The sequence below is a fragment of the Narcine bancroftii genome, chromosome 8 (genome assembly GCF_036971445.1).
Source record: "Narcine bancroftii isolate sNarBan1 chromosome 8, sNarBan1.hap1, whole genome shotgun sequence".
Taxonomy (NCBI): domain Eukaryota; kingdom Metazoa; phylum Chordata; class Chondrichthyes; order Torpediniformes; family Narcinidae; genus Narcine; species Narcine bancroftii.
Genome location: NC_091476.1, coordinates 13,410,911 through 13,431,695, shown reverse-complemented (window position 1 = coordinate 13,431,695; position 20,785 = coordinate 13,410,911). Strand labels below are relative to the sequence as shown.

Sequence of the window (20,785 nt, the reverse complement as noted above, 5' to 3'; positions counted from 1 at the left end):
AATTAAAAAGTAGCACCTGTTTAAAAGCAATCAAAATATAATGCGCACTTAAAACTGCAGTGGAAGGGAATGAGTGTAACTGCATTCTATTCTTGTCTTCACCTGACATTCACAATGAATATATTCACAAACTTGCACATGGAAGCTGGTTGGTGATCAAGTGCTACAATCTGTTTTCTTCTCTCCTCATGACGTGTACAACTATTAGAAAATAGCATCAAGAGTTGTCTACTTGGCCCCTCAAGCCAATCTAGCTATTGATTCTGATTATGCCTGATCTGTTCAAGCCAACATCTTCTCTTTAATGCCTGATTCACTGGTGGCTGAGGCCAATTTTCGTCTCTACAGACCACGACAGCTGAGATATGCTGGCTCAATATCGACCAAACTAAACTATATTTTTAAAAGCTGCACATGATAGAAATATAAAATAAAAGTACAACTTTCTGCAAATATTCAGTGCGTTAGGAGTATCTTTGGAAAGTTATTTCCTTTCCGTAGATGTTGCTTTGAGTGTATTATGGCCTGATTAAACTCATTTGCTCTTATGGAGAGCAGGTAATTTTTTTATTTAATTATCAAGTAATGGAGGAAGTTGTTTGGAAATGAGTTGAATTGCCAGTGTACTGTGATGCATCTATGGACTTTTGCTTCAGATTGTGGTTCCAAGGACATATGACCCAATACCAGACAGAGGGTTGCATTGAGATTTATTCCAAAATGACTAAATATCTAATTACATCAAATTAGAAATTAATGCAGTAATTTAATACAGTAATGAAAATCACTTGAACTCAATCAAAATGTAGCGAGCTCACTGCCAGGAATTGTTGGATGCAGTTGACTCACGTTTGCACTTGCTGGGTCCAAACCGGCACGTTTGGAGAGCTGGTTCTCAGCGTACTGGAGGCATGCAGTGTAGTCCAGATGATGACTGGGACCCAGGAGGCAAAGTGACGAGATCACAACTCCTAAAATGAACACCGACAATCTTTGACATCTTGACGTGGGAGACCTTGCAATCCATGAAAGTTGTCAGTGATTTGAATAGGTTTTAAAAGTCTGAGTTTTTTTTAAGTGAACTTCAAATAAAGTTTCAACAGTCTGTAAAATTATTCTAAAACAAAAATAAAAGAACAATTTTGCTGACAATCTCCTGCATATCTCTATACTTCTCTCTGGATTTGAGGAGAACTTAGGTAGGGGGGGATGAGCTAATAGGTTAAGTTGCATACTCAGCTGGTAAAACCTGAAACCTGGTTAAAATCACTGGCAAAATTCAGTAGAATCTTAAAGTTAAAACTTGGTGTGCAATAGCTTTCATGTTGTAAACTATTTTACGTATAAAAAATCTAATGTGGATAAATCAGAAGGATAAAAGAAACTAAAGTGTCCTATCACTTCCTTCTGAAGTAAATCACGAAAATCTGTTGACACTGTGGTTGAAATAAAAGCACAAAAAGCTGCACCAAAGGTAAAACAACATAACCGACATTTGCCCTTCATCAAGGTATGAAGGAATTCTAGCAGACATCTGAACAAAAAGATAGGGGGAGAGGGGGGTGGCAAAGGCAGGGAGGAGGGAGGGGAAGGAGGGATGGCTGGGTGGCTAAGGGGAAGGTAGGAGAGAACTGGAAAGGCTTTTCACACTTGACCACTACTAACTGGGACACTGCACATATTCACACTTGCAAGGAGCCATCCCAGGCATTAGGACTGTTCTACCTTCTACCAGTGACATCACGACGCATTGAGCGATGGTGGACCTGCTCTAAATCCTGATCAATGTATTATGATTTTACATTTGAACAGAATTAATCATGCCTAATTATAGCATAATTAAGCTTTATGTACAGCACAGTATGAGCCCTTCAGCCCCTGCTGTTGTGCCAATCTATATAATCCTTTATAAGGGACCGCAAGAAAGTGTGAGCAATAAATAGCAATAGCGGACAATTATTAAACAGGTTGGGAAAGTTGATAGCGCTATCACGTATAATTTATAAATATCATGAGAAAAAGTGATGGCGGACCTGCCCTCCCAGAATTCCATGTGGCAGAGAAAGGGCTATATGCCAGGCTTCATAAATGAAGCATTTATAGAGGGGTTTCTCTGCCACACAACATTCTGGGAAGTAAGGTCTACCGTTGCTTTTTGCCCCATGGTATTTATAAATTGTGCGCTATAGCGCTACCAATTTTTCCACACTTTAACATTGCAATTTATTGATATTTATTTCATCCCTCTTTTTCTCTCTCTCTCTCCCCCCCCCCCCCCCCGCACCCCCCCCCCACATTCCAACTTTCCCATGGCAGTTTTCCCTTCATTTTAATCTTTTCTTCCTACACTCATGCAAAAACTTGGGACATTTCAATCCCACAAGGCAATTACCCATTTCACACTTGCCTGATTGCAAGGCTGGTGTCTGCAGATGCTGGGGATGTACTAGGGGTTGAGGCATTCAATCCCCAACGTGAGGTGATATATAACGCTGGCGTTGAGCTGATTGTGCTTTGACACTTGCCATTTTAAAGACAGATTGGCGTTTGATTCCTGGGATCACTTCCAAGTGTGAAAGGGGCTGTAGAGAAGGCCAAAAATGGAGCACAGGATGCACTAAATAAGCCTCTATCTTTTCTCCCCTGGTCCATTCCACCTATATCTGTGACACCTCACATGCATTCCATCTTCTCAATGTCTTCAGATTCTCCTAACCGGACTGCCTCATCTTCACTATGGATGTCCAATCCTTTATACCTTCATCCCACCACACAGAAGGTCTGAAAGCACTTCGCTTCTTCCTGGACCCTCCACCACCACCCTCCTCTGCCTGGCAGAACTTGTCCTCACTCAAAATAACCTCCTTTAACTCATCTCACTTCAACCAAATTATCAGAGTAACCATGGGTACCCGCATGGGTCCCAGCTATGCCTACCTATATGTGGGTTTTGTGGAGCAATCCATGCTACAAGCCTACACAGGCAAGACCACCAACTCTTCCTCTGGTATATAGACAACTACATCGAAGCTGAATCATGCACTCGCGATGAGCTTGCAGGCTTCATCCACTTTGCAGCCAACTTCCACCCTGATCTTAAACTCACCTGGTCCATCTCTGATAACACTCCCTCCTTTCTGGATCTCTCTTCCTCCATCTCAGGAGTCAAGCTTTCCACCAACAAATACTATAAACCGTGGAACTCCCGCAACTACCTGGACTACACTTCCTCACACCCTTCTCTCAATTTCTCCATCTCTGCTGCATCTGATCCTCAGATGACTTCCAGTCCAGATATTCTGAAATGGCTGCCTTCTTCCACAAATGTGCCTTCCTTTCCACCACTATTGACTCAGACCTCACCCGCAACTCTTCCATTTCTCGTTCGTCCTCCCTGACCCCCTCCATTCCTCTGCCCCCAACTACAACAAACATTGAATCCGCCTCATCCTCACCTACCACCCCACCAGTCACCATATCCAACACATCATGCTCTGGAATTCCTGGCACTTACTACAGGATCCCACAAACAGACACATTTTTCTTTCTCCTTCCCTTTTGGCCTTCCATAGGGACCACTCCCTCTGTGATTCCCTTGTGCACTCATCCCTCCCTGCTTATCCGCACCTCTTCAGCACCTTCCACTGTGGCCGTAGGAGGTGCAATACGTGCCCACACCTTCTCCCTCACCATGGTCCGGGGACCGAAACAGGCCTTTCTGGTGAAGCAACACTTCACTTGTACATCCAAAAGATTTATTTACTGTATCCGGTGTTCCCTTTGTGCCATTCTCTACATCGATGAAACTGGCCACAAATTGGGCATTCGTTTTGCTCAGCATCTCCTCTCTGTCCACAGCAACAGTGACCTGTCAGTAGCCAACCACTTCAATTCTGAGTCACACTCCCAAGCTCACGTCTGTCCAAGGCCTTATGTTCTATTCCACCCTGACCACCTGCAGATTGGAGGAACAGCATCTTATTTTCCATCTGGGTACTCCCCAGTCTGATGGCATTGACATAGACTTCCTGCTAAACTTGCTCACCTTTTCTTTCCCCTCTGCCTTTCCAGTCTTTCTAGTTCAGCCCTCCCTTCCTCCTTAGCCACCCAACCATCCCTCTTCCCCCTCATTGCTGCTGTCCCCTCCCTCCTTTCTCCACCTATCATCTCCTGCCCTTGCCACCCGACCCCCCTTTCCCCCTACCTTTTTGTTCAGACACCTCCTGGCATTCTTTCATTCCTTGAGGAAGGGCCCAAGCCCGAAACGTTGATTATGTATTTTTACCTTTGCTACATAAAGGACATTGTTCGACCTGTTGAGTTTCTCCAGCATTTTGTCTTTTTATCACTTCCTTCTGGTTTGTTTTCTGTTCTGCGATCCATTACTCTGGGTCATCCGCTGAGTACACATGAGCAGTATCTAGTCCAAGGAGAGTTTTCTATCCTAGACTGATAACTGCAGTTCAACTCATTCCTTTTGATTCGGATGGCCCCAAGTGCATATTAAAGGGAAAAAAAACTCATTTGTTATTTTATTTTTTAACCTTGTAAAGGAAGGGAAAAGGTAAAAGTGAACATTAAAGCATTTTCTAATTATAATAGTGTGGTGGAACACTGTAATAAATGCATTGTCCTGGTTTCCTCCCCCCCCCCCCCCGATATTGTAACTCCTCCCCTTCAGGATTCCGGAACCACCCAATCCCCTCCCTCAGTACTGCCTTAGAATCATGCCAACAACATGGAAGCTAAGCCTTTGAGTTTATAGCGATTAATGTCTATCAATCTCGACTTCCAGTCTGTCAGGTCTAATTGATACCACTACAAATAGTTCGCATTTACATTTATCATATTGGAAGAAAATGTTATGAAAGAACTGGATGCCCAATGAAAAAAGCACACGCACACATTTAATTATGCAGTGCACTTATAAATAATAAATGGATGATGAGCCAGAGAGAGGGCAAGTAACTCATGAGAGACGAACTCACACAAATCGCTCGATAGCTGTGATCTATTTTGCTTGTGTAATCTTTCTGGAAGAGAAGGAATAATTGTAAATTTTTGTTTGGCAACAGTTATCCAAGGAAAAATACCATGGATCCTTGCCATGAATTACACAGTGTGATGGGAATTCTTCCTCCAGCTGTGGTTTAAACACAATTCCCGATGATAAAATGGACTATAGAAGTTGAACCATTTAAAAGCAAAATCTTGTATTTGCATAGCATCTTTTGTGTTCCTTTCAGAAATGACCTCAACACTTTACAGGCAATTAAATATTTCTGAAATATAGTTGCAGATACAATGGAGGAAATTGGATGAATAATAATATCCCAAACCAGCAAAGTGATAATGTATTTTTACATGGATTGGCATAGAAATTACTTAAGAGTGACGTAAGATTACAGGGCAGAACTCCCTCGTCTTCTTTAAGAGTTCAGAGGATTATTTTTCCATCAATCTGAATGAGCAGATGGGTCCTTCGCTCAACATCTCACCCAAAACCCAGAGCTTCCAACAGCACAACATTCCATTCTGATTCAGAGGTGAGATTACCACCAACTGAATCACAGCTGACACACAGCGCTGCTCATACACACCTCACATAAATTTACTGATGTTGCTTGTCAGCCACACAAAAAAAAACAGCAAGAAATAATGTGATTATGAATTCCAAAGCAAAAACCCAGGGATAACAATCTGGGAGAGAATCCACTGATGAATTGTAAAAAAAAAATACATTTTTGATCCCACGCAAATAATTTTCATCAATTAGAGTTTTAAAGTCTCACAGAAGTTAAAAAAATCTATTCTTGAATCTGGGTCAGGTTCCATTGCCCAGTAATCAAGAATGAGCTCAATTGATTGCCCATGAGAAAACCTAATAACTCATCAATATACTGAGAGAAAAGGCATTAAGAAATGAAAGATTTCCAACTGAGTTATTTTATTAAATTCTTGGTGGACAATCTGATGATTGACTCATACAAAAATGCTCTTTAAATTATCAATCTCTCCAAAATTTAGAAATAACAATAATACTTTGTGTGTGTGTGTGTGTGTGTGTGTAAGAAACTCTTTAATCTTTGATTGTAGACTCTCAAAACCATTTTATGTAGCTTCATAGGACATTGGATTCATAAAAATTCAATTCTAATTCTTTCAAAAAAATCTCAAAAACTTCCGGTAAAATTAGCAATTTTTGAAACATGGCTAATGTTATTATTTAAAATAGTAACTGCTTGACAAAGAAAATAATGCAGCAATCATGTGATAATTGACCTGTTAACCTGTTTGTGGTGGAGTCTTTCACTACGAATAGTAATTAGTTTTATGTTGTATCTGAAAGATTGTGCTGCGTGCCCAACATTTTAAAAATTGTCAGCCAGAATTGCAACAAAAAAGTTAAAAGTGCTTAATCGACAGGGCTATCTTTATCCCAGAATTGTTCTTTATTCCAGTGTCGCTTGGAGTGACAACTTCCTGATCTCAATACTTTGGTGGAGCCAATTGCCACAGTTGAATGGTTTTATGAATGTAGCCTGCTCTACTCACCTACTGGGTTTGATAGCTGGTTTGTCACTTCCCCCTCCCCAGATTCATGGGCTAGTAAGGCTGGCAATATGATTACATGTTAATTAAAATATTTGTCACAAACAAGGGCATTTGGACACTAAAAAAATCAAATTAAACATTTAAATTAAAATAAATGATAAAAATATATGATCAACAATATTTTGCTTGGCATCCAATTTCCCCCATAAGGGGCTGTTGTTCTTCTGAGACCTTATCCCTTCTCACAGCCCACTCTGCCTCATGCAACATGAGGAAAGTCAGTTTGTCTGCTCCTTTGCATCTGTAAAGTGCCCAGATGGATAGTCTATTGCTGCCAAGTCTGGATTCAACATTTTCCAGCTGAATCATCTGGAGAGGAAGAAAGCCATCCAGCTTCAGGATTTTCATTAAATAAGTTGAGCATGCAAATTGTTAGAACTCTGACGATATCCCAGAATTTATTTTTTTTTAAATAGAAATTGCTGTAAATCCTCAGCTGGGGTAGCATGGTTAATGTAGCGGGGGTTACCGCAACATTGTTACAGTGCCAGTGACTGGTGTTCGAAATCAGGTTCTGTCTGTCAGGTGTTTGTATGTTCTACTTGCGTCTGAATGGGTTTCCTCAGAGTGCTCCCAACATTCAACACATACCGGGGCTGTAGGTTAATTGAGTGGAATTGGGCAACACGGGGTCAGAGGCCAAAAGGTCCTGTTCCGTGTTGTATGTCTAAATAAAAATAAAATAAAGCCAGTTCTGAAAATTCTGAACTGAAGTTGCCGAACTGGTTGAGATTCAAATGCCACAGATGAATGGTTTCAATGAATGTAGCCTGCTCTACTCACCGACTGGCTTTGGTAGCTGGTTTGACGACTGAAAATCTTTCCCCATAAACGTGTTGAGTGGAGAGGGAGCATCTAGTCACTGCTTGCACACACAATTATCTATTGTTTGACCCTTACAATGGAGTAGTACAAAAATCAAAAAGCAAATGCTGGAAAAATGATGGTGAAACAACAAACTCTGAAACTATACAGCAAGCTAGGCAGGAACTTGAAAGGTCCTTTGCCTGGTCTTAACTCCATTCTGATAGAAACCCATTGCTCTGAGTCCAAAACATTAGCCCTCTTTCCCTGCTGTTCTGCTGAGCATTTCCAATATATTTTTTTTGGTTTTGTAAGAACTGCAATGTATGGCCAAAGCTATGTTTTAATTTTTTTTTAAACCACAGTCTCCTCTTCCCCTCTCTCTATCTCACTCATTCACGGACATGGGAAGGTTGCTGGTAACCTCATGTGTATTAAATGAAATAAATATATTTGGCATTTGCAGGTCTTACTTCAACTTGATGAGGCACCTTGGGACATTAATAGTTACAGGAAAAATTGATGATCTTGACTTATTTACTGGAGCCTTGGCATGATAGGACGTGCTCTGATGCAAACGGCTGAATAATTTTACATCTCTTTACACTTCTTTTGAGAAATCAAGATGTAAATAAATTGGATGGAAAAGCAAGCCGATCTCCATCATGTCTGAGAGATTCTAATCCAATAAATTGAATAATTTTTAGAAAGCTGAAGGAAGGTATTCAAAAGGATATGGAGATGTGAAGAAGAATGTCATTTTAAAAAAAGATCGCTCTGACTATTTGCACTTAACTTAATGATGTGTGATTATCTGCTGGTAGTAGACATCATACTGAATAGGATAAACTTATTATGCCAAAAGGTGAAGGATTGCAATTAGCAGTGGAGAATCTGATGATTGAGTATTTGCATGTCAAACTATGCCTTGGCCAATTTATGAATGGAGATTTTACAAGTTGAAGATTGCAAGTATAAACAACAAAACCTCAGGCAGATGGTTTTGTTTCTTTTATTTTACTTTTAAAGCTTGCAAAACAATGCTGCAAAACATATAAATCAGCAGATGCTGTGATTACATTGAAAACACAGAAATGCTGGACAAATTCAGCAGTTCTCGCAAAGTCCATAGGAGGTAAAGATGTATGTTACGTCGCAGACCAGCCGCAATAGAAATTCACCAAGAGACTTATTGTTTTTCTTTTAAAACAAAATATTTGTTAATAACTATTAATAATATCACAACTTAGCTAAACTTAATCCCAATTATGAGCAAATATGTGTGTGTATGTGTAGAATAACCAAACCATAATAGCTAAGGCATAATTCTAAACAGTAATTCCAAAGTTCAGGCTTAGAACTTCATTGTTGAAAAGCAGACTTTTAAACAGATAGACCGAAGTAATCAGAAGTAAGTGAGAGAGACTGAGTGTCCAAGATTCATGAGTTTTCAACAGACTAGTCGAGTTTCTTCCAAAGAAATGTCCTTTCATGCGAATGGTTGTCACAATTCCCCTTTTCCTTGCATAGAGGAAAAGCAAGTGTGACTTCCATGATGCTTCCAAAACCCAGGCACGGGTCAATTAAAATGACCACACAATGGTCACAATCCAATGCAGGAATTCCTCATATTCTGGCACCATCCAACCCAACGGTATTAATATTGACTTCTCGGGTTTTCACTAGCTCCACCCCCTCCCCCAATATATCCCCATTTCTCTTTATTGCTAGTTCTGTCTCTCTTTCATCTGGATCTGCATTCACAGAGCTACCCCCTTCCCCCTACTAATTCTCATCTTTCCTCTCCTATCCTAGACATATCCAATTATCATCTTTTGTCTGTTCATCTGCGCTCCATCTCCTGCACTTTTTTTCCCCCTTCTCTAAAGCCTTTTAACTCAGACACTTGCCTGATTTACTTTGAAGAAGAGCTCAGGTTCAAAACATGGATGATATATCTTAAGCTGTGAGATCTGTTGACTTCTTCTAGCATCTCTGTGTATTCAAGCTAATGTTGCATCAGCATCCGTTCCATTTCTCTAAAGCAGCAGAGCTTATTGATTGGGCTGTGATTGGTTACAAAAGGATAATCTGGGCAGAGAGACCTGCATTTGACAACATTCAGGATGGTTTAGCAAGTCGATCTCTCATCTCTATCCATATTTGGAAAGACCAGACAAGACATGTGGTATTACATGTCAGGGGCTCTGTGGTTTAATCTGAAAGGTCTGCTAGGACATATGGACAAATTCAAGTTGTGATGGTTCATATATGAAACCTGGCTGTATTCCTATGAGATTTTTTTTTCTTTTGTGAGACCAGAGTTTATTTATGCATTGGTTACAAATTTCTGTAACCATCACAATGGTTTTCAAAGTCAATACAATGACTGGCCTGATTCAAGTAGCCCAAAACTCTGCCAGATTTTCCAAAAAGCTATTGATCTAATTGCAGGGTACCAAGCCAGAGATGGTCTCCTATCAGCCGCGCTTCCAATAATTCAAGGAAGGTGAAAATCAATCCTTGTTTTACCTTCGTATTTTTTTCAGCACAGAATGATTGTTGGTGGATATAGATGAATCTTTGAACAGCAAAGCCAGATCTTCCTTTATTCCTGAATTATTTATTTCCATTCATTATCCAGGTCAGAGAGCTGACCAGAAATGTAAGCGCACTGATATCTTGGGGAGCATGCATCAGAGAGAGAGATGGATTAGTGTATTTGATGGCATATAATTATATGCAAAATTGAATTTAGAGTGATAATGGTGAGTAACGCCGACTGATCATTTTCACTGCATGGCTCAGCATCAGTGAGGGAGAGATCTCCCGCTGTCTGCACAGTGTTGCCACCTGGTCCCAGCATCAGGAAGGAAGGGATTCCCCAATATTCGCCGGGAATTGCTGCCTGGCCCTGGTATCGGAGGGAGGGACAGCAATACCCAGTATTGCTGTCCCAGCTGGTGTTGCCACAATGGCCGCTAAGTAGGTCACTGGCTACTTGCCCAGCTCAAGAAGCCTGCAGAGGTGCTGTGGCTGTCCACGAAGTGGGCCAGCAGCTTTGGAAGACAGCTTAACTCAGGTGGCCTGTGCTTTCCGGAGCCACCGCTCTCTTCTCCCGGTAAAAAGGCTGAACGGAGCAACCCTGCCAGCAGTGCAAGAGATGCAGGAGGAACCCATTCGCCAACATTGCCAACACCCACGGATTGCCATGGGGGTCCTGGAGCTGGGCGGCCTGCTGAGGAAAAGCCACACAGCAAAGTGAGTGGGAACTAAATTAAAACCATTCAACTTACCTGTAAATACACTAAAAAATTCTTAATATTCCCTGCTGAAATGGGGGGGGGGGGGGGGGTGTCTTATATGCCTATGGGTCTTGTGTGCCATCAAACATGGTACATTGAATCTGAAATTCCACAGTGTGTTGTTTGCAACAAATTGGTTAACTGTGCATTTAAAATCGCAATCTGCCACTCTAACAGTCATTAGCCTTTAAAACTGACAGGCTAACAACTTAAGAAAATCAAGAAATTTTATGTAATTACATTATAAATGTCACATGGGAGAACTTAGACCTGATAATTGTCAGACAGGATTGGACATCAAGATGATTGAACAATTCACAGAAGAGAACTAAGACAATAATTAGGCATTGACAATAAGAAAAAATGACAGTCAGAAAATGTTGTTTCTCTGAGAATATCAATCTAAAAGTCCCTCACATTGTATTCCTGATAGCCAAGGATCAGTGGAAGTTTACATGGGAGGAGGAGTCACATGAACATTTCCAGAATTTGCTTGTCTCAGCTCATGGGAAAATTTAGTGCAAGTCAGTGGAAGAGGTGGGGCCTTCTTGATCGGTAAAATAATGCATGAGCATTTGTGCCAACTTCCAAACCAGCAAAAGAGCCCCAATTTACTCATCTGGAGACTGAGTAATTTTAATTCAAATGATAGAGCTCTTTGCAAATCTATGCTGAAAACTGACTGAATCTCTGCAAGAAGTCGCAGTTGCAGTCTATAATCTTCTTATAAAACAATCTGAAGGCTCTTGAATTGGCAAAGACCACTGACATAATTTGGTTTGCAGTATTTACACACAATTCTAATGGTTCAAAAATATATAGCAGGACATTCGCAGAATTGACTTTGAGTTTTTTCTCTGTAATTTTCAGATGCCAAAACTTGCTTCAACTCATTCTTCATGTATGAGGGTCCCTTTTTATGTTCAAGCTTTAAATCAAGTGGTTTTAATCATGTGCAATTATCAAACAACTGATGGTTGTGTTTTCAGCAGACATGAGATGTAAATATGATTTATCACAATTTCCTGTCAATGTCTCTGTTCAATAAACTCATGTTGCAGACATTAGGTCCACATCTGATGAATTTGTCAAATTTGTGATTTTTCACTCCCATGGAAAAGTGCATATAGGTTGTGGATAGATGAAAATAAATCCAAGAAAAGGAATGAAATGCACCCAAATGGTTGGAAACATCCAGTTAAGAAGTACTTTTGTGAAGATGTCATCAGGATGAATGCAATAGGGTTTGAGAAATAAGAAAAGTAGATGAGTCTTTTACTAGATGGAAATGTAGTCAAAATGGATGGAGACGTCTGAAAGTTTATAACCATCTTGACACTAGTTATCCCCTGAAATGTAGATGGAGTTTGAAAAGTGGAAGGTAGAGACAGGGATCGTCGAGGGGAAAATGAATGAGAGAGGATGAAAATTGAATGCAAAGTTGTATACAAGAGTAGCAAAACAGGCAGCAAAATGAGAAGAGAGAGAACCCGAATGAACAGAAAAAAGGACTGTTCCACACATTGAACAGAGACAGGCAAAGCCTACACTTGAGCAGAATCACTTTGGGAAACTTTTGATCTGAGGAAGAAAATGGAATTAAATATGATAATAAATTCAATGGCACTTTAAGGAAGAAGTGAAAGATCCTTGGCCATCATGAGATGGGATAGAGGTGTAGAAATTCCTGTCCAGTTGTTGAAATGGATTCTACCTTCCTCCATTAGCACTACAGTACAAGTACTCTCAGCTTGCCTCCAATTTCCTTACCTGCAGGTGAATGGTGGAGGTGTGTATCTGCGATTGGACTTGTAAATTTGTTATTTGTTAACATGTACACATATCTTCTTGAGTACAGCTTCCTGCACTGCCAATAAGTGGTAATTCTGCCTTGCCTGCAGGAAAAAGAATCTCAAGGGCGTATGTGGTATCATGTATGTACACTGACAATAAATCTGAACTTTAAATTTAAATGCATCCAGACTCTGAGAACTGCACGAGATTTTAAAAGTTGTTTGAAAGTTGTGAGTACAATCTTTGGCAAGTCCTCATGTTGCCTGAGCCAAGCCATCACCTTCAACTGTCACAAGATCAGCTTAGTCATTCCTCCATTTCCTCGACAGTTTATAGTCAGACGATAGGCCGACTGATTGTTGAAGTCAGCAGAAGGCTGGATCCAAACTACTGCTATCCATTATCTTAGGCTGACCTGTTAGTTCTTAATGCCACTTGCCCCTGCTCCAAATGGTTTTACAGAACCTGCCAGGACCTACATAGTCCATGATCTTTAATTCTTATTCATTTTATGGAAATAAATTGCATTTCTACTTTAAGCATCTTGGTTTTGATAGTCTATTGCACAGTGAGAGATATCCTAACACATAACACAATTTTGGGTCTCACTGGGGAACTGGATCACCCATTGCATCAATTCATATTTTAAATGTTCATAGTTCCAAGAATATAATTAATTACATAGGCAGTAGTTCTCAACCTTTTCCTTTCCACTCACATACCACTTTAAGTAATCCCTATGCCATAGGTGCTCTGTGATTAGTAAGGGATTGCTTAAGGTGGTAATGGAGTGGGAAAGGTTGAGAATCACTGCTCTAGACTCAATTGTTACTGAAATATTTTGCTTGATAAAAATTGTCATTGGTCTATTTCCTTTGGTGTTATGAAACTGTGCACATAATGAGTCAATTAGGTACAATGAAACATTGGCTTTCAACCTTTTTCTTAACACCCCCATTAAGTAAGCAATCCATTACTAATCGCAGAGCACTCTGTGTCAACGGAAAAACTTAGTGGTATGTGAGTGGGAAGAAAAAAGTTGAGAACCACTTACTGAGAGACCTAGAGATCCGTTAAAACACTTGCACCTCATCTGTTTCTCTTTCTCTGACCAAACTGCACACACACGTTAAACATAGAGAGCACAATTTTTGATAAGGAATAATTCACTCAGTTCATTATTTACAGATGTAACCTTTATATAGTTTCCCTCAGTCTCTTTGATATACTGCATTCAATTGCACTTAAAATCATTGTTTTCCATATTTCTCACAATCATAGTGAACAAGACTGAGGATTATTATAAGGATTGTCTTCTAGAAAAGTGGTGACATGAGAAAATTGATTTCAATCTGCTGAAGCACAGAACTTGATTGTTCCACTTCAATCCATTTCAAATGACTATATATGAATCCTAAGAAATTATTAACCTTTTCTTACAGTAATCAATGTGCATTCTTTGGTGAGGTTTCCAAAATTGACCATTTCCAAAATGTGAAGCTGCCATTGTTGACTTGATCCTCAATCTTGATGGATAACACACTTATCCATAAGCTCTTCAATCCATCAATCCAACCCAGATGAATAAATAAACTTCTGGCAAGTCCTTATGTTCTCATGATACCAGAATATTTATTGTGAAGCTTTTCCAAAATCGGTAACCTCAATATGCTTGGTTTGATAACACTGTGTCCTTGTTTAACACAACTTTGCTGTGTCAACAATCTCATGATCAGGATCATCATCTGACTCAGTCCATATTTTGAACCCTTGTCTTGTACTTGGTTGGATATAATAGCATTTTGTGTCTTCTCAGCTATCTATTACTGTGACCTATAAATGATCTTGTATTTTCCAAATGATTATTCTTTCACATGGTGTTTGAATTCTCTTTTGGTAATCTTGACAGTGCATCTGCAAGTACTTCTTGTTTCAAAGTTCTACACCTGGAGGTGTAATTATGCTAAGATAAGCTCATTTCAATCTCCACCCAGCTATTGGCAGTATGAGGATGAACGAATATGCTGACTGATCAAAGTCTGTCCAGTAGGAATTGATGATATTTTCCATTCCAAAAGCAATTCCAATTATTTTTATTTTCTCAACCTTGAACTTAGTTTCTTGTATTCTTTGTCAAGGTCCATGATATGAGTGAGTACAATTTTTTTCATCCTCTCTATCATCTATTACATGACTCATGTCTGCACGCCATCATTCGAAACATGCGCATTACATTTGAGTGAATTGACAGACTTTTTTTTCATAACTCATTTTCATTTAGATCCATTGTCTTTCCTCAGTAACTGATGTAATGGTTTTGGTAGTCCTGCGAAGTTCAGAATGTACCTACACCAAGATCTGTAATGTTTTTATAATTCTTGCCATGATAATTGCACCCATCTTTATGTTGACTGCATCCAATCCATTTGATTCCATATCCAGCAGGTTAAACTTTTTCTTCTCTTGAACCTTACATTGTGTTTGGGTAGCCAACTGAAGACTTCTCATATTAAATGATTTTCTTCTGGTTACTGGACCAGTGCCTGATCATGTGGACAATATTGTATTTGTAGAATCTTGTTAATTGTAGCTTTCATTTTGATCTCACACATGAAGGTTGATTTATTTACAATTCTGAAGCTCATGACTGTCCACTATAAAATGTCATTAACTTCACGTCTCTGCATTCAGCCGGAATATACAGATCTAGTTCGGTGAAAATGTCTTCCCCTTCCACTTCTCCACATAGATCTTGTGAGATAGGTAATGGACTTATTATGCAGGAATCATCAACTTCCTAGTTCAATGTCACCTTGACTAGTCAAAGACTTAGGACTGCAGTTAGTCTTGCTCATTTACAACTCAGCTTGCTTTGACTCAGACTCCCGTTCATTTTCACTTTTGCAAATCCATATGGGAGTGGTCAAAACTTAGTGTTTGGCTTTGCATCTGAATTTAAATAAAGCATGGGTATTATAACATGTAATATTCATGTGGGTATCTGAGAACATTTCTAATATTTTTCCACTAGCATATTCCAAGCATGTGATTGCAAAGCATAGATAATGCAAATCTTATTCCAGTTCAGTTTTAGTTCTCCAATATTTGTGATTCGTGCAATCACGGTAACTACTAGCTGTTCAATTTTCTGACCATTTGTGACTCATGAAACATTTCACCTATCCCAAAGTTTTCAATTAGTCACCTGTTTATGTTTTCAAATTCACTGTGCTCTTTTGAACAAACTTCAAAATGTATTCTCATTGAGCAATCTACTTCTGTCAGTCCTCTTGTTTCTGCATTGACCTATTTAGCCAAACCTTTCTGCTTTCCAGTATGTCCACTGATAGTACAAATGTAATATAAAATCTTTTTCGACATTATTCACACCAACTTTGATACTGCAGTATTTTGATCTCTGTGGCTTTGTGCTGTGAAAACCTCCCTTCTGTGAAGAATTCCTAATTCTTAAGTTGATTTGATCAACCTCCTTGACTTTGGGTTGTATATTCTGGAAACGTAGCATTTTTTTCTGATATTTAAAACATTTTGCCATTTTGAATTGACAGCCATTCTTCTGTTTGGGTTATAACGGCAATTTATGCCATTTTCAAGCACATGCTTTAGCTTCTGCTTTGGAATCGTAGTTTGCATTTATACCTTGCCTAAATTGGATGAAAATTTTCATTATTTCTTGAAGCCATCTCTCCCTTGATGCTGTAATTTTGCAGTCAAGATCAAAAGAGAGTTTCTGTGTATTATAATAACTTTAGTTATATTCAATTGTTGATTAAAGTTGATTAAGTTCAGTGCAAAAGTTGTGGTGACAAAGCAGGCCATTCATGGAAACAATATTCTCACAGATTATCTCACATGGCTTCTGCTTTCTATTTCCATTTGTCATCCTGAACACTTCTAAGTGTGTTGCATGAAAGAGGCAATGATGTTCCACACGAACCCTAGTCAGCAACTTCATTTCTAAGCACGTCTAGGTTTAAGGAAATGTTCTGAGCCATGTAGTATTCACTGAATGGAAGAGTCTCTTGACTGTCTCTCACAATTTTCCCTGTTCATTTGGGGCTTCCTTGATTGATGTTTGATGGATGCAATGACACAATACACAGAAGATCCTGTGCAGCTACATAGTCATCTTTGCAATGCTGGATCAACCAAAGTTACTTCAGGAGACTGGCAACCATGCCTGGTAACCTACTGAGAAGAAAAAAAGTACTAAATGTATAGGAATTACCGTTGGTGAGACTTTGAAGGACATCTCTTTTTGTTACAGATTTTTATAAATGTAAGTGATTGTTTAGTCTAGGAGTCATGTACCTGTTAAAATTAATATTGTAGACTCCCTGATACATTCCAAAGAAATCACAGATATTATGATAGGCTCATCAACATAATTTCTCACATGCCACTACCTAAAAATATCTAACTGCAAATGGGATCTTGTTATTTATGATGTATTTCCAGCGACAAATTAGATGATTTTTTAATTAAAAATTCAGCATCTGAGAATAAATTTAAATGCAGTAGAACTGTTGGTATCCAGCACCTTTGGGGATTGGTCGATGCCAGACAAGTGCATTTTCCATTTGCTTGAGATGGTGGTATGGATTGGTGAACTCACGGCAAGGCGTACCAATTTTAAACTTCCGTAATTTTCCCCAATTTGTTTGCCGGTTACTTGAGGTTCTTGAATTCCAGATTACAGGGATTTTCACTGTATCACAATAAAGTGTATACATGGAATATTAGACACATTTATTATTTCAGGAATCTGGTATATAGTGTAGTTTTGCAATGTCTTCTGGGAAAACATTGCCACAGAAACTCTAAATGCTTAATGCAGTCCACCTTCCAAAATGCTTGATTAGTAAGGACAGCTCGTGGAAAAGTGTGATGGCATACTAATGTTCTCCATCACACGCCACATATATTTCCAACACTGCCATCTGGAAAGCAATTAATTAAAAGTAAAATATTTCCTCAAGGGAAGGAAAATCAAAGATTATATCAAAGCAAAACACCTTCCTGCCCTCCTGGCGCCCAGATATATTTTTGTGTTGATTAGAAATAGTCTGAACATTATTATCAGTCAGAGAATATTAGACAAACTAAAAGTGGCATCAATTGGTAATTTATTGAAGGATCTCTTGGGGTATACCTGCGAGTAAAATAAAAAATACAGTCCACTTTTAATTAATGCAACCTGCTGCGTTCAGCAAGAGGAAAGTTCATGTTGCATCCACATTTTGTCTACTTTTCCTGGGTATGCTTTTAGCAGCAGATGTTCTAAATGGAACAGTGTTTCGTCATCGAGAACTGGCGCCTTAGTTTTGAAGGAAACAGCAAAGGGATGCTGAAAGCACCTGGCATGGAAGGGGCAGGGGTAGTTGAGGAAAGGATTCAGTGATAATGATTATTGCAGTCTGTGACTCACGAGAGCATGAATGTTGGAGCACGTTTTAGAAGGTGTGAGTGAAAACAGTCAGTTTTGTCATTATCCAAGCACCAAGTTGCAATAGGGACCTGGGAACAAGGCACAATGACGTTTAACTTAAACACCTAGGAAGTCAATTGTTCACTGTGAAATAGGGTTCAAATAGCAGAAGGCATGAGGTTAATCATTTTGGAAATTAGAAGTAACTGGTGAAGTGATGCATGATTTTATTTTCATTTAAGATCAACAGCTGTGTAACAAATAATGTGGGAGAAGCCATTGAAATAGGTAATGTAAAGTCAGTCAAAAGATAACTGGCTGCTCTTGTTATTGAGGGGACTGGGGAAGTTGATTTGTTTTATTGCATGTAAATGTATTTAAATAATGAACTTAAAACCAGAAGACATTATAATACAATAAAACCCCTGGTATCTGGAACCTATGGGCATTGGTGTATTTTATAAGTGAATTTTCTAGTTGCTCAAGATTGCATGTTTCATGATTGGCGAACCAATGGAGAAGAACCCAAAATTTAAACTTCCATATTTTTTACCTATCCATTTTCCACAATTTTTTTTTTGCTGGTTACTTGAGGCTGCCAGATGCTTGATTACCAGATAGCCGGAGTTTTACTGTAAATGAATTAAAAGAAAGCATATCCAACAATCTATTTGGGCAAGGTTCCGTAGAACCATAGATCCGTCCAAATTGCTTTGGATCATGAACAGCTGACACACTCAGGAGAAATCTTGCTTAGAATAAATATTGCAGCACAGTGTTTTAAGTAACTCTCATTTTTCTTATTAAATGTATCAAAGCTGACTGTTTTGGGGGGGTAACTGGGTAATCCATTAATTTAATTATTGGCGGCCATGATTTCAGTGGCCAAGCTGTCCTCTTTTGAGTTCTCCTTACCATATAACCGTTTACAGCACGGAAATAGGCCATCCATCGTTCCTTCTTCAAGACACTATTTAAAACCTATCTTTGAACAAGCTTTGGGGATTTGGTACACAAATCTGAAAGATAGCATACATGAGTGGTTCCATGGAGTCTTTGTCATCAGAACACCTCCAATACATACCAATCCAGTATTACTGAGGTCCCAGTCAACTTCACAGGTGAATATTAAAGATTATTCCAAAGGTAATTGATTAATCCTGTCAAAGATTATTCTCATTCAATATCATCTTGTTATTGTCACCCTATGGACAGGGAGAGAAGGTCATATTTTAACTCTCAGCTATATTTAAATCTGGTCTAAAATTAGATTTGATGCATGACATCATTATTATACGCTTGGGATACCATGAAATCATAAAATATACCAAATAACAGTTTATATCTACCCATCATGGCATACCAATCTGTCAGATACTAAATTTATTTCAAGAAAGTGTGAAATAAATCAGCTTTGTCTTGCAGAATCTCAAGATATCACCTGGAAAAATACAGATCTATTCTTTTAGCTACCATCTTTCAGATAAAATAGAAAATCTCATATCTAGCATGAAAGTAGCTGTTATGTTACATTAGATTTAAAATCAATGGAACAATTAGAAGATGCAAAATTGTAATCTTTTTTTAATTATCTTAAATTAAACAGTACGTTTTGTGCTTTCCTGTAATTTACTAAAGGGAGAAATAAAATTAAATCCAAACTGATTTTAAATGGACCATTGCATCCAACCAAAAGTCTTGGATCACTTTTGTTTGAAGCGAAAGTTCTAAATGCCAGCTTTTATGGAAACTCAATAATAAAAATAAGGACGGAGATATTTCAAGTGCAACACTTTGCGTGGAACCTGTTGCTTTTCCTGCAGAGTAGAATTTGGAGACAAATTCAAGACGATCTTTGGAATGTTTGCCTTTTTATTCTGTTGCCATTTTCTTCCTCTCCCAGTTTATTGCTGAAGTTTCCAACGAAAGTCATGAGGGACATTTTCCCTAAGATCTCAGAAAACCTTACCACTACCTCTTGAGGTAGTGACAAGGTTACAAAGACAGGGAATACGGTTCCTTTGAAGACAGAACAGAGAACAAAGGGAGAACAGATGATGAGGGAGAGAGTTCCAGAATAAGAAAATGTAATGGCTGAAGAAACAACAGCAATTGACAAAGCCCATGAACTGAAAAAGCAGAGTGGGCTGGTGCCAAATATAAACGGAACAGATTGGCTGATAAAAGGTGAAATGAGTCTATGGGAGAAAGCTGCGAGCATGTGATTTTCTGCCTTGTTTGGTTCACTGGCAAAATTGCACGAGGCACCTATTTATGACTTTCAGTATTGTATGATTGAGAGCATTTCATTTGAGAAATGGAGATTTTATGCAATCTGATTTAAGCTGATAGTTTGGTAACCGATGAATAAAAACAGCTGGAATGGAGAGAGGCCATTTTCAAAGGGGAAAAATTAGAGCTTGGAGTAACATTGCATGTAAGGTAGCAAACAGAAATCGATAATCGAGAGTTAAATAATATTTATGAGAGAAGCAAGGCACCTTTTAAAAGAGTAGTGTTTATATCCTAGAAACAACATTCTTGACTGTAGATTTATTTAGCTGGATTTTTATTTTCTTTGTTGCAAATGGGTACAACTCATATTACATGTCAATATAGGGGACATGTCATTTTAAAGCTGTTGAGGGTCTCCGCAATGTAAGCTAGCTATCCTACCTTTGTCTTGGTCTGCACCTTGACAATATGTGGCTAGTAGTAGCTGCAAATACTCCAATTATTATTGCCACTTTGTCCAATTTTACAAGTGTTTCTATAAAGTGAACCGGATATTACCCTTATGACAGCAATGATAAACCGT

General features: G+C 38.8%; 1 protein-coding gene and 1 long non-coding RNA gene across 14 annotated transcripts in view; one reads left to right on the top strand and one right to left on the bottom strand.

The window, feature by feature from the left end:
* tenm1 (teneurin transmembrane protein 1) overlaps window positions 1-20,785 on the top strand; it is an 832,896-nt gene that overhangs the window by 370,269 nt on the left and 441,842 nt on the right. The gene's annotated exons all lie outside the window — the stretch shown is intronic.
* LOC138740379 (uncharacterized) lies at window positions 694-20,771 on the bottom strand. The gene is made up of 4 exons (XR_011342880.1): window positions 20,644-20,771; window positions 19,052-19,172; window positions 4,989-5,033; window positions 694-971 (listed from the first exon to the last, which is right to left on the bottom strand). It is a non-coding gene; the product is annotated as an uncharacterized lncRNA (long non-coding RNA).